Source organism: Calonectris borealis, chromosome 5 (genome assembly GCF_964195595.1).
Source record: "Calonectris borealis chromosome 5, bCalBor7.hap1.2, whole genome shotgun sequence".
Lineage (NCBI taxonomy): Eukaryota > Metazoa > Chordata > Aves > Procellariiformes > Procellariidae > Calonectris > Calonectris borealis.
In genome coordinates this window covers 30,587,368-30,599,452 of record NC_134316.1, presented here as the reverse complement: position 1 = coordinate 30,599,452, position 12,085 = coordinate 30,587,368, and the positions used below count along the sequence as shown (strand labels likewise).

At 37.5% G+C, this 12,085-nt stretch overlaps 1 protein-coding gene across 1 annotated transcript in view; it reads left to right on the top strand.

Moving 5' to 3' along the window:
- The first annotated feature begins 281 nt into the window (after positions 1-281).
- AKAP6 (A-kinase anchoring protein 6) overlaps positions 282-12,085 on the top strand; it is a 290,842-nt gene continuing 279,038 nt past the window's right edge. The window contains exon 1 of the mRNA XM_075151694.1: positions 282-383. The gene's annotated coding sequence lies outside the window, so the exon portion shown is untranslated. The remainder of the gene's footprint in view (positions 384-12,085) is intronic.

Below are 12,085 nucleotides of genomic sequence, written 5' to 3'. Positions count from 1 at the left end.
GTTTTGAATATAAAAATCATTTATAGCTCATCCATCTCGATTCTGTATCACCATCCAGGAATAATTCGTCTAAAATGTTCCTTAATAAAAGGTACGTACTTGAACATGGGCTTTAAAATCTATAGCACAGTACTTTAAAAGCCTGTTTGCATTTTGTCTGTTTCTTTAAAGGGTTCCCGTATTGTCTCGGGCTCCCCTGGAAATGCAGTAAGGATTCGTATCACATCTCGGTTGCCATGGCAACAGCAGTCTTTCCCATAATGAGCTGCATCATCTGAACTGATGTCACAGCATCATGCAGCAGGTCACACAAGGCACCTCCTAGTATTGCATCTTACAGATGTGCCATAAACATCAAAAGAGGATGATTTGAACAGGACATGGTAAGTGCAAAATGTTGTGCTGTTTTTAATTGCACTGTTATTTTTGCCTGTTTTATGAGGTTTTCCTAATATAAGAATGTGTGGGTTTTGCCTTGTGAAAATCATTTTGAAGAAAGATGCTGCATGCCTAAATATTATTTTTCAGGCAGACAGGCTAAGACAAAGGCCTACAGAAAACGTATTCAGTCTGAATATTTAGACTTGTCTTTGTATTTCTGATAATACCCTGAAGATTTGAACAGAATATATTTAAATTTCACAATCCAATTAAAGTTGCTAGAGTCTGATTTGCTTAAATGGAGAGAATAACTGTTTTCAATCTTGAGGCCATAAACATAGCTTGTTCCTTTCCCTGTTTCTTTATTTATGTATTCCTAGTATGTGTAGCTCTTCTTTTAACCTATTTTATTTCAATAGCATGAATATCACCTATTTACTTTCATTGGCCTTCCATAACATGATAGTACAGAAAATACTTTGCAAACCGGTGCTGAACAAGCAACTGGAACAGTATTGATTTTAAACATGGTTCTATTTCTGTTGGTATTCTTAAAAAAGCAAAACATTGATATAATTGTTAAACAATAACCAGGTATTTCAAAAGTACAGTAGCTTTCAGCTTTTCTACTGTTTGACTTTCTTTTGGTTTGTTTTTTAATAGTAATATGAATTTAGTGAATTTTAGATCTACCTTTTACTGGAAGGAAAACAAGTTTTTTTTTTTCTGCTGCAACTGCAGTAAAAGGTGTAGCTAAAGATTCAGACATTCTGAGGGATTTTGCTATGAATAAAATAATAATAGGAAAAATTATAGAAGCTTCCACCTCTGTCATGGGAGGAAAATACATATCTTTTATATTTAGCAAGCTGGTTAAAATCATGTCTATAGTATTTAAGAATTCTTTACAATGTCCAGTATTTGTTTATTTTGTATTAAGGTCTTGCTGCTGGAGGCCAGGTTAATTTTGCTTAACTTCAAGTTAATCTTGCTGGATGGTATACAACAACATTAATTGTTTGATTTTTCATGTTTAAAAGATTCAGTCTTTCAGCTGCGTGCTATTAGAAGGAAAGAAAAGACCAGACACATGTCATTTTAATTGATCAGTATGTCCACTAGGAATTAGGGAGTGGTCTCTGGCTCTGTTCTCTCTGTGTAGTTTATATTTCAAAAGTGCAGCAAGCAAAAAAAAGCAACCACAAATCTTGTAGTGATGTCTATATTTACTGTGGTTTTTAGTCCCTTATACTTGATAAAGTATGAAGTAGTACATATAATGAGATCTGACTGCTCTTCATAGGGATGGGTGTGATGGTCTTGTCTGGCACAAGCTGGAATGGAGCTCCTATATCTTAATTAGGCAGTCTGCACTGCATCATATATGTTTTTTTCAGCATGGTCTGGATACATTTGTTGGGGTTTTTTCCTACTGCAAAACACAAAGCAGATGACTGTAAATGAACATTAGAATGATGTTGCTTTATTTATTTGTGATGCATTTTACAGTGTGAAAGTAGTGGTCTCCTGCGCTTGCTGTGCTCTCACCAGGCAAACTCGGAAGGTATGAGTTAGCAAGGGGAAGGGAGGGAGGGCGGGACAGCTGATGTCTGGCTAGTGTCAGAATTAGAGATGTGAGGAGAGCTGGTGAGCAATGCATTTAACTTGCAACTTTAGGAACCATCAAAGAACAGTAAATAAGGTCTGAGTGTAAGACATGCTTGGTTGGAATATTACGCCTTTATTAATAATAATGTATTTTGTTAGATTTTGCAAGTGACTTGATTATCACTACAATTTCTCAAACTAGAGTTAAAAATGAGGGGAAACATATGAGGAAAAACAACAACTTTTGACAGTATTCATGGAGAGATGACCTGCTATGAAGCCCCCAGTGCAGATTTTTTTTGATTTTTCTAATAATGAGAATGTAAATCATGTTGTTTTTCAAACATAATTTTTTTAAAAGTTCCTGTAACTCTCTATTCCACACCCTTCTCACAGCATTGTTTGCCCTGGGAAACACCTGCTAATAATGGAGATGTGATGACACTACTTGTTTCTTGGTGAACACCTCAGCTAATTCTGACTCTAGCTGAACGTCTTGATTGTAGAATACTTCCTGTTCGCTTTCGTACAGGCCCAAGTGTTTCACAGAGGTCTGTATATGAGGATATGGAAGAGTACAGAGTGATGAAGAGGTTCTTATATAAAAAGCAAGCCTGATTGTCCAAGTCAGAGCATGACCAAACGTAGAAACACTACAGATGTAATATAATTTTGCTTGCTGTTGAGGCAGATTCATAATTGGTACAATTATGTGGGAGACAGTGTTCAACAGTAGGAAAAATGTGTTGCTTTCGGTTTTGTTCCACAGCTGGTTTCACTTATCATTAGTGAAGGCAATATGTTTTGTAAATACATGTATTCCTCTCCAAAGTAGCTGAATTTGGACACTTAATCTGGAGGCTGGAGTTCTTCTGTATATGCAGTTTCATACTGACGTGTAGTTGGAAATGGGCGTATGCTAGTGAACTGAAAGGCTGTTACTGTTTAATCTTTGCTTTGCTAAAGGATTTTATTATATCGTCCATTAAATAGTTCCTACATAGCTTAGTAGTGAACACAGAGAGAAACAGAAGCTTGATTCCTCCCAAAACAGCTGTGGGAGTTGATGACAAAACCTGATGCTAGCAATGGAAGTTGGTACAATTTTAATGCTTTCTTTGTGGATTTTTTTTTTGTCAGCATGCAACAATGCAAAGCCTACTGAAAGGGGATCAGAGAATGTCCTCTGTGGAAGGAAGCCTTTTTTCTTCTCTAAAGAGTAGTTGAGGGAACCCTATGCTCTAGACACTATCTTCTGTGGGTCATGTCACAGTAGAACAGTGGTGGGTCGGTGTCCCATACTCCCAATCCCATGGCAGCTCTGGAATGGGTCTGTGTCCAGGAACTCATCCCTGGAAAGTCAAATCAACAGAGTCCTCTTTATCAGAAGTGCTCAGGCATTGATTAGAACTAGTGGCATTTCCAAAATGCTAGTGAAATATTTCCTTCAAAATAATTGAAGAATTAAAAATAATTAAAAAATCCTATGCCATGTTATAATTTACTTGCACCCTTCCGTTAAAATCACTGCTGTGTCATGAAAGAAATACTGACAGAATTCTGGGCTTGATGTTTCTTTTGTATATGTGTGTGCTGAGTACTACTAGCTTCAGGGAGAGGTACAGTTGGCCAGAATGTCTGAAGTTCCAGATTTGTATTTAAAAGAAAAAAGATTTATATGTATTAAAAGATACCATGTTTGTCTTTTGAAATAGTATATAGTCTTTTGAAATAGTATATAGTATATACTAATAAATAGTAAGTATGCCCTATGCTATATAATGAAGTGTCTGTATATTCTGTAATGAGACATTATACTGGTATTACTGGGATAAAATTAATGATACATGAATGCAAAGATGACTTCAAGGGATCATCTTGCAACTAACTCATGTCTGAATACTAACATTTCTGTGGACTGGAGGGGAAAAAGATGCCTTTCACTTTGCCTTTTTGATGAAAACAGTCACTCATTAAAGCAGATTTCAGCTGCAGAAAAAAAAAGTTGTATACATTATCCCATCACGAGTCACCTGGGCTGGGCCAGGTCTTTTCTGCCACAGAAAGGGAAGGAGCAAAAAAAAAAGCTGAGCTGGATGGGGAGACAGCCTAGATTGCTGCTTTATGCAGTGAGGGAGCTGGATGTACAGTGGATGGAAGTGGCAACGGATGAGCAACCATATCTGACAGGCCTTTAAGGGTATCAAAATGTGCTTTCCTAACCAAAATTGTTCTTATTTTTAAAATGCCTTCAGAAAAGCTTTGTTTCATGAGGAAAAGGGGTGGGGAATAAATAAATAGAAAAAAAATCCAGATAGTTTTTCCCTTCCTGTTTTGTTGTTGAAATATAGGTTTCAAATATCTAGACTCTTGGGTACTTTGAGTCCCAGCAAGGCTGACTCAGCTTTTCATCCCTCCAAGGTCAAAAAATTCAGCTCTGTGCAGTTTACAATGTCTGGCGCTTTCAGACAAGATTTTTAAAGCCAGGAATGCTCTCTGCTCTGCATGAACTCTCAATTCTCATGGCATGTGTCAGATACAGGCTTGCCCTGGCAGCCTTGGCCAAAATGCCGTCGCCATCTGCTTCTTGTCCGGTATTCAATCCTGATGCCAGGCAAGGAGGGACTTTCTCCTAACTGGTGAATGAGTGTCTTCTAAGGCACCTGGAAGTGGAGATAGCTTGTAAATGTAAGTGAAGTGTTCTTCAGCCCGGAGGATAATCATTATGTCCTGTGGAGACTATTGGCCTCAAAGTTAAGGGTGGAGGATGAGCACTGTGAATTGTAATGGCGCTTTCTTACCTTTGCCAGCTAAGTGGTTTCTGCAACTGTTAAGAGCACCCAGGGCAAGTAGTTAGCTCTCCAGACAACAGATTGTTTTGCAGGGTGAGGCAGTAAAAAGGCGTTGTGCGAGGGGAACCACAGGACCCTCCATGTGGCAGTCAGGTTTCTGTGAGGCGAAGTGCAGGCACAGAAAGGCCTGACCCCAAGTACTGCTGGTGCACTAAGTCCAGTCACTTTCTCATAGACACCAAGAATACTAAGTATGAAGCCGAAATGTGCTCTCTCTCTTTGAAAAAGAGATCTTTCAAGTGATAGTGATTTCTATGAGGAAATAGCTCTATGAAATAGATTTCCCAGCCCCCATGGTACAGTGTCTTGTGGGAGCTGACACACTTAAAAAGATGGCCTTTGTTAGTATTAGGTTGTACTAAAAGAAGTCCTAGCTTTTAGGCGAGGAAGCACCCAACTGCAATAATTTGTTCTGTTTTCAGTCTAACTGTAAATCTATTACTTTTGCGTATGTTTTTTTTCTTTCAAGAGTTGCCCTGTACTGACTGTCTTCTAAGCCGGATGTTGTCATAGTTTCAGGATTAGGATGCAGACATGAAGTTGCTTCATGAGCTGTCAAAGAATAATATTAATTTTTTTACCAGCTTGGTGTGTGGCTAAAGTAAAGGAGGCATGTATTCTGAAAATAAAACAAGTCTCTCTCTTCTCCCCTCCCCATCCGTGTAATTTTTGCAGCATTTTCTCTCTGGACTAAAAGCTTGTAGCTGTGTCTCTACTTCCGTCTTAAAATGCATCCCACCTAACCTCCATAACTCCTCCTTGCACACTATGTTAGACTTGCATTTCTTGTTTTCAGCTCCTGCTCAATTCTATCATGTATTGACTTCCTCTGTGTCTTACTTGCTCCTTCCAGCTTTCTGTTCCTGTATGTTACGCCTTAATTGCTCTCTCCTACCAAGTTGTCATGCTTTTCTTATTTAAATCCCTTGGAAAAAAGTTGCATTTCCTCTGGACAGTCTCTAAAAAGTGGTTTATGAGAAGTTATATACAGAAAACTTGGGGGACTTCAGGGTTATTACTATGTTTTAAAATAACAAAACAATTCAGATATGTCTACCAAAGTTTGGATAGGACTCTTACAGTGCTAGGGGCTGCACAAATACCTGAGAAATTGTGAAGTCTTTTCTGACTAGATTGCATTAATTTTCAGTTTAAATTGAGATAAGAAACTCTTTTCCTCATTTTTCCTATATATCCCTTATAAGGGATAAGTAACATGCCCAAGTTTCTTGGAAAACCTTTGGCAGGCCTGGGAGAAGAAGTTATTCTTCTTATTGCTCGTATAGTACCTAAAAAAGAATATAATCTCTTATCTGTCTTTGTACTTTCCTGTTTGTGCTTCTGTGTTTGTTTTCTGAGGTTGGTTGTTTTTTGTTTGTGGGGGTTGTATTGGATAAAGCTGAGCTCAGATTGGAGATCCATGAAATTTCAAGGGATTTAAGGCAAAAAATGATTGTTACTCACCGTAAATTAGGCTGCAACTTAACACGATGAGCTTGGGAACGTTCTAGTCTTTCAAAAGAGGAGGATCTGCTTGCCAACCTTTTTTAGACAAACCTTGACTGTACTGTTTAAAATGAAACAAATAATAAAAATCCATACCTTAGCTGCTGGAAGCTGGACCTTTATAAGCTTAGCTGGCAACAGAAAGGAAAAAGTTCTGTGCACTTCTTAGTTTTTAAAAGAAATCAGTGCATTTGTTTTAAAAGTTTTAAAACAGAGTTTCCTCTGTTGGCTAGATACGTGGTTGTCCTTTGACAGATTGCTGTGACAGAATATTCACTGCCGAGGGAGTCGATATAAAAAAATATTTCTGCAAAATAGATTAAAAAAGATTAAAAAACCATACCTGCCTACTGAAATATTAGGCTTATTTGGTAGCAAATTGGAAAGTAAGGATAAATGCCTGGTTTGCACAACAAAGTACAATCTTAGATGCTTGTAAGTGAGCCTACTAAGAAATAATGTTGAACAGGTGACTTGTATTGCATTTCTGCCCTTTCAATAAACATGATGAGATTTTTGACAGGCATTTATTTGATAAAGGCTGGTAGAACTTGTACGGTGAATACAAACCAAAAATAAAGGAGCCAGATACTGTTATGTCTGAGGGCTGTGTAAGATTGTTTTTAAGCTGATACTGCAAGACAAGCCTTAAAGAAACTCAAATAAAATACTAGTTAGCAATGACACAACTAATGAAAGACTTTTCTCAACACTTAGTTTTTGTCATGAAAAACTGCATTTCAGAGCTGAGTGCTATTGACAGAATAACTAGGGTCTACTGAGAATGTTTTCAAATAAGGACATCTTTCAAAGCTGTTGTGTGTAGCTATTCCAGGCTGCTTACGATTTTCAAATGTGTTAGATCATGTTTAGAAGCACCTTTTCCTGCTGAGGAGGCTAATTCCCTGGCCAAGGCACCTCTATACTAGCAAGTATGTATCCTTCCTGTACTTCAAGCTGCACTACTAGTCTCCTAAAACATACCATATTTTGTTAGAATAATAAATCAGGTTTTGATTGGTACAAAAAACCCCACCCAAAACCCATAGCTTCAGCTAGAAAAGGCTGCTATCTGTCAGATTTCAGCACATCTAGTCTGTGTTGCTAAGGCAGTGACACAGCAGATATGTGAGTTGCCATTTTAAGGGTCAGCTATTAAAATATGCAGGATATATTTTACAGATCCTTAATGTGTCATCTAGTCTTGTTCCTTCTCACAACTTTATCGTAGTATTTTACTAGGTCATTAACAATAACACCCCTGTTTATTTTTTGATGACATTATGCACAGACACCTTGGAAAATAATTAGGGGATTTTTGGTTTTCTTGTATCTGGAGAAGGTGGAGTCCAAATATGCTCTGTGCATAATGTAGGAACAGGCAGTGTGTGCATCAGTAACAATGACTATTGCTCTTTCAGAAGAAAACAATTTTAACCCTCCAAGGGCTTGGCACCTGTTTGCAATGCAATAGCTTTTTAAAGTAAATCTTTAAATAAACAGAAAGGCTTGATTTTGTATTTCTGTGAATTATGCAGAAAACTTCTTAATTATTCCTTTTGTTGAGCTTCATTATGCCATTTTTAATTGGATTGGAACTTCAGTTTCATTTGCCGGTCCCACCTATCTGATCCCTTTTCTTTGTTGTAACTTGTAAAGTCACTTTGGTCAAGAAGGATAAATCCCCCTCAAATCTCTGTTGTTCCCTCTTCTCGTTGGGCAATAAAGAGAAATGTTTGTCAGCATGTTGAGGGTCTGAATGGTGAGTTACATAGGACACTAGTACTAGATTAATATTTGTCTGAGGTAAAGATCTTAGGTGTTCTACCTCCTGTACTTGTCATGAAAATGTACCAAAACTAGTACGAGGACTTCCTGGGTTTAAATTTTAATGTAAGATGATATAGAATAGGAGCTTGTCAGAGAAGTAATAAGCTACAAGAAAGGTAGCCTTGAGCAGTGGCCCGTGATACTTGAATCAAGGAGACCTGGAAACTGCTTCTGGCTCTGATACTAAATGTGCCCCTTGCACATCGTCTCTGAACTTGTGCCTCTTGTTCGTCAGCTGTGGAATGGACATAATGATACTGGTCCCCTTTGTAAAGCACTCTATGTAAGTGCTAGGTAACACTACTATCAATTTATCTTTACACACACACACACATATATACAGGCAAAACAGTAGCAGACGCCAGACGGAATGGTGCAAGGGAACATTGCTGAATAAAAGACAGATGTGGGTGCTGAAAATAAAATGTAAAAATCTAAAGGAAGGAAACTAGCTTTTGGGATTTTTGTCCTGGGATAAAGGATTGCACAGTGGAAGACTTACCAAATGTATGGGAAAATTTGTGGTTTTGGCAATGCAAAAATTACATTTACAAGTAGTGGATGTCAAACTGTTGAGCCTGCTTAATTGAAAATAAAAGCTTAATTCCACAATTAAGTTTGAAAAGACCAGGAAGATATCTCTACTGGCTAAGTCTAAGTGATTCCCATACAGTCAGAGAGGCAGCCACACCTGGTCTGTAAAGCTTGAGGCAGTATGTGCATGCCATTCTGCTGTAAAAGAAATTATTCCTTTTTTGGGAAAGAAGGGGGACCCACCAGACTTTTGCATGATCTTCAAGGGCTCCTTTCCACAATTAGAGCTTGAGAAGAATTATTCTACAAAATGCTGTTTTCTCAGTCATTACTGATTCATTAAAACACCTATTGTTGATCTTCATTAAACTTTTTTTGCCTAAGTTTTATTCAGAGAGCAAACAACCCAAAACAGCTAATGACTGATGGATATGTATTAAAATGAAACACAGGACTAACATCTGTTCTGAATTAGGCAGGCCCCTGGGTTCTGGAGATATCACTCTTTCCAGTCTAATAAATACTTATTTATTTATAGGAACCAGAACAGCTGTAAGTGTCAAGTGAGCTAAGGATGTGTATTTCCAATTCATGTGCCAATAGCTCAGGGAAGAGGAGCATGGCAAGAAAGGCACCTTATGAATGATCAAGAGTAAAAGTAGCCCCCGCAATTAATATGTATTGTTTTTTGACTCCCAATATAATTTAGAATCCACTTCAGTTTAGTCTTCCTTAGACCTCTATACTGGCATGTAGCTTTGATTCCTGTATTCATCCTTCGAATTGTTAAAGAAAAAATAATCTAAGGATGTATGTAATATGTAAATAAAACAAGCTAGTATGCTAAACTCAGCACGTAAAATTAGTGTTAGATGTATTTGAATTCCAACAGCATATTTTCTTGAACTTTCTTGGATGGCTTATAAATTAAATTGTGTGTTTCTCTGTGTTCTTCTTGGGTGTTAATTGTTGATGAAGTGTTAGTGGGTTTTTGTATTATTCTTATAAACTGACTAGTACCTCATGGTTTTAACTAATCCTTAATAAGTTCAGACTCCGGACAGCAATTACCTAATTAAATGTATGAAGATAAAATAAGGTTCTGAGAAACATTCTTTGATTTGTCTGGTGTTTTCATTGGTATGGGAGAACCACAGGGAAGGCAGAGGTTGCAGAAATCTCAACAAACCTTCAGTCTGTGAAATGGTATTTCCCCCCTCTACATCTGACCTGCAAATTATATGTTCTGAAAGTGAAATCTGATAGCATTTGGAGTCAGGAAAAATGCCAGTTTGGCAGGGCTCAGAATTTCTTTTTTTAGCAATATTTTCCTGGACTGGAGAAGGCCTCAGGGATTATAATTAGCCTGTCTTGGGCTCATTAGCGTTGGGTACTTGAAGATCCTTGATCAACAAAATAACGTATCCTGACAGCCTAGTGGAAGGAAGTCCAGCGTTTCACTCCTCCCTGCAGGGAGCCGAGAAAAGAATCGTTTTGATAGGTTAAATCCTTTTATGAGAAAAAACTCTGGATGTATTGAATACTTAGAAGTGGTTATCTCCTGGGCCAGGATGCACAGTGCTTTATTCCAGCCTTTCAAAGCATTTTACTGAAAGTGAGGAAAGTATGATCTGTGCCATAAGACTCTGTTTAAGCCTTCCTCATCTTATTGATGGTTCATAACTGCTAGCTGCGCCATAAGCAAAATTTACCTTTCTTCTTAAAACCAAAAGCATACATCTTTACATCTACATCTTAAACTGCACACAGAAACGTACTGATGATTAAAAGGCCAAGTAGATCTTTTCTGCTGATCTATGTAGTTCTATGATCAGACAAATTGTAAACAAGCATTTCAGTTTTAATTACATATATTTTAAATTTAACTTCATGAATGAGTTTATATTGTTTGCTAAAAAGGAAATGCAATTGTCTGTGTTCAACAAAGACTAGAGAATGAATAATTAAATGGAATGTAGAATGTGTATATTGGAAATGGTTCAAATTTCCTTCTGAAAATTGTTTCAAGTAATCCTAAAAGATCTTCACACAGAGAACTAAAATACTCAGTAATATACTATTGCAACATAACTATTTTTGCAAACTAAACCTCTATGAATAGTTGCATTGTTTGTAATCAAAAAAACTTCAGAGTTGGTTATACTATCAGACATCATTTGCTACATTTTTTTTTGCTGCGTTTTAACAATCTCTTCTAAGGCATATCTTTAAAATATCACAGAATCAAAATTAGATTCAAATGGGATGAAACAGGTGATACTTCAATAACAAAGAAAATTCCATTCAGTGAACCTTTAGAAGAGTGGTAAAGATGTAGATGTAGGTCAGATTACCAGCCATTTGATATAAAATTTATGAATCTAGTGGCAACTCTGTGGAGCTAAGGGTAGAAAAAAGTCCAGTAATGTTTCCCCATCATTATCAATCATACCAGGGCCTAGTGTTACACTTTTTGAGTGGTAATGCAAAACAAATAATTTCCTTTTCTAAGGGGAGGAAAAATACTGTTCTTAAAAGAGATTAGAGGACTAGAAGTATGGGTGTGGGAACGGAGACTGATATCTAAGCATTCACTTAACTAGCTCATCAATATGTGCGCCAGGTACATTAACTTTGACTCCAAAGAAACAAATCTAGAACATATTGAAACACAGCAGGGAAAACTTGATTTAAAAAATGCACAAATAAAATGTGAGCTTCTGAGAGTAAGTTTTCTGTTTTTAAATAAGAGTGAGGGAGCTAAAAGGGTATAATGGTACTTTAATGGCTCCCAGGCTTTGCAATTGAGATAATTCCTGCTGCAGTGACACGGAGGAAGACTGTCAGAGTTCCCTTGAGAGCAGTGCAGTGCAGAGGCTGGGAGGAGCAGGGTCTGCAGCACAGCAGCAGTGGGTGCATTGCTGCTCAGAGTGGGATTTAGTCTAGTTATTACCCATGATGATCATGCATGCTTACAAATTATGTCTTGGAGCAGCCCAGAAATGTCAGCACAAGGTTAGTCTTGAAGCTACCTTAGCACTTCTTTCCTTTCACGATCATTTCTCTGCTGCAGCTATTACAGGCATGCCACTGAAACTTGCCTCAGGAGGTGTTTAGTTCTTGTTCAGGTCTAACTCTGCTCCTACTGATTTCGTATGTTTCACTTCTAATGGAAATATAAACCTGTGGGTCTTATTCAAGGCTTACAGGAGTTGTTAATAAGCTTCAGGCCCAGTATCTTCCCATGTTGTATGGGTTTTTTGGTTTTTGTTGTTTGTTTTTTTTTTTTTTCTTCTGGTTCTGTGATTTCCCCAAGGAAAGTGTCATGTGGTAAATTGAATGAAGCCAAGCAGAATCCTTGGAAGCCGCAAAAC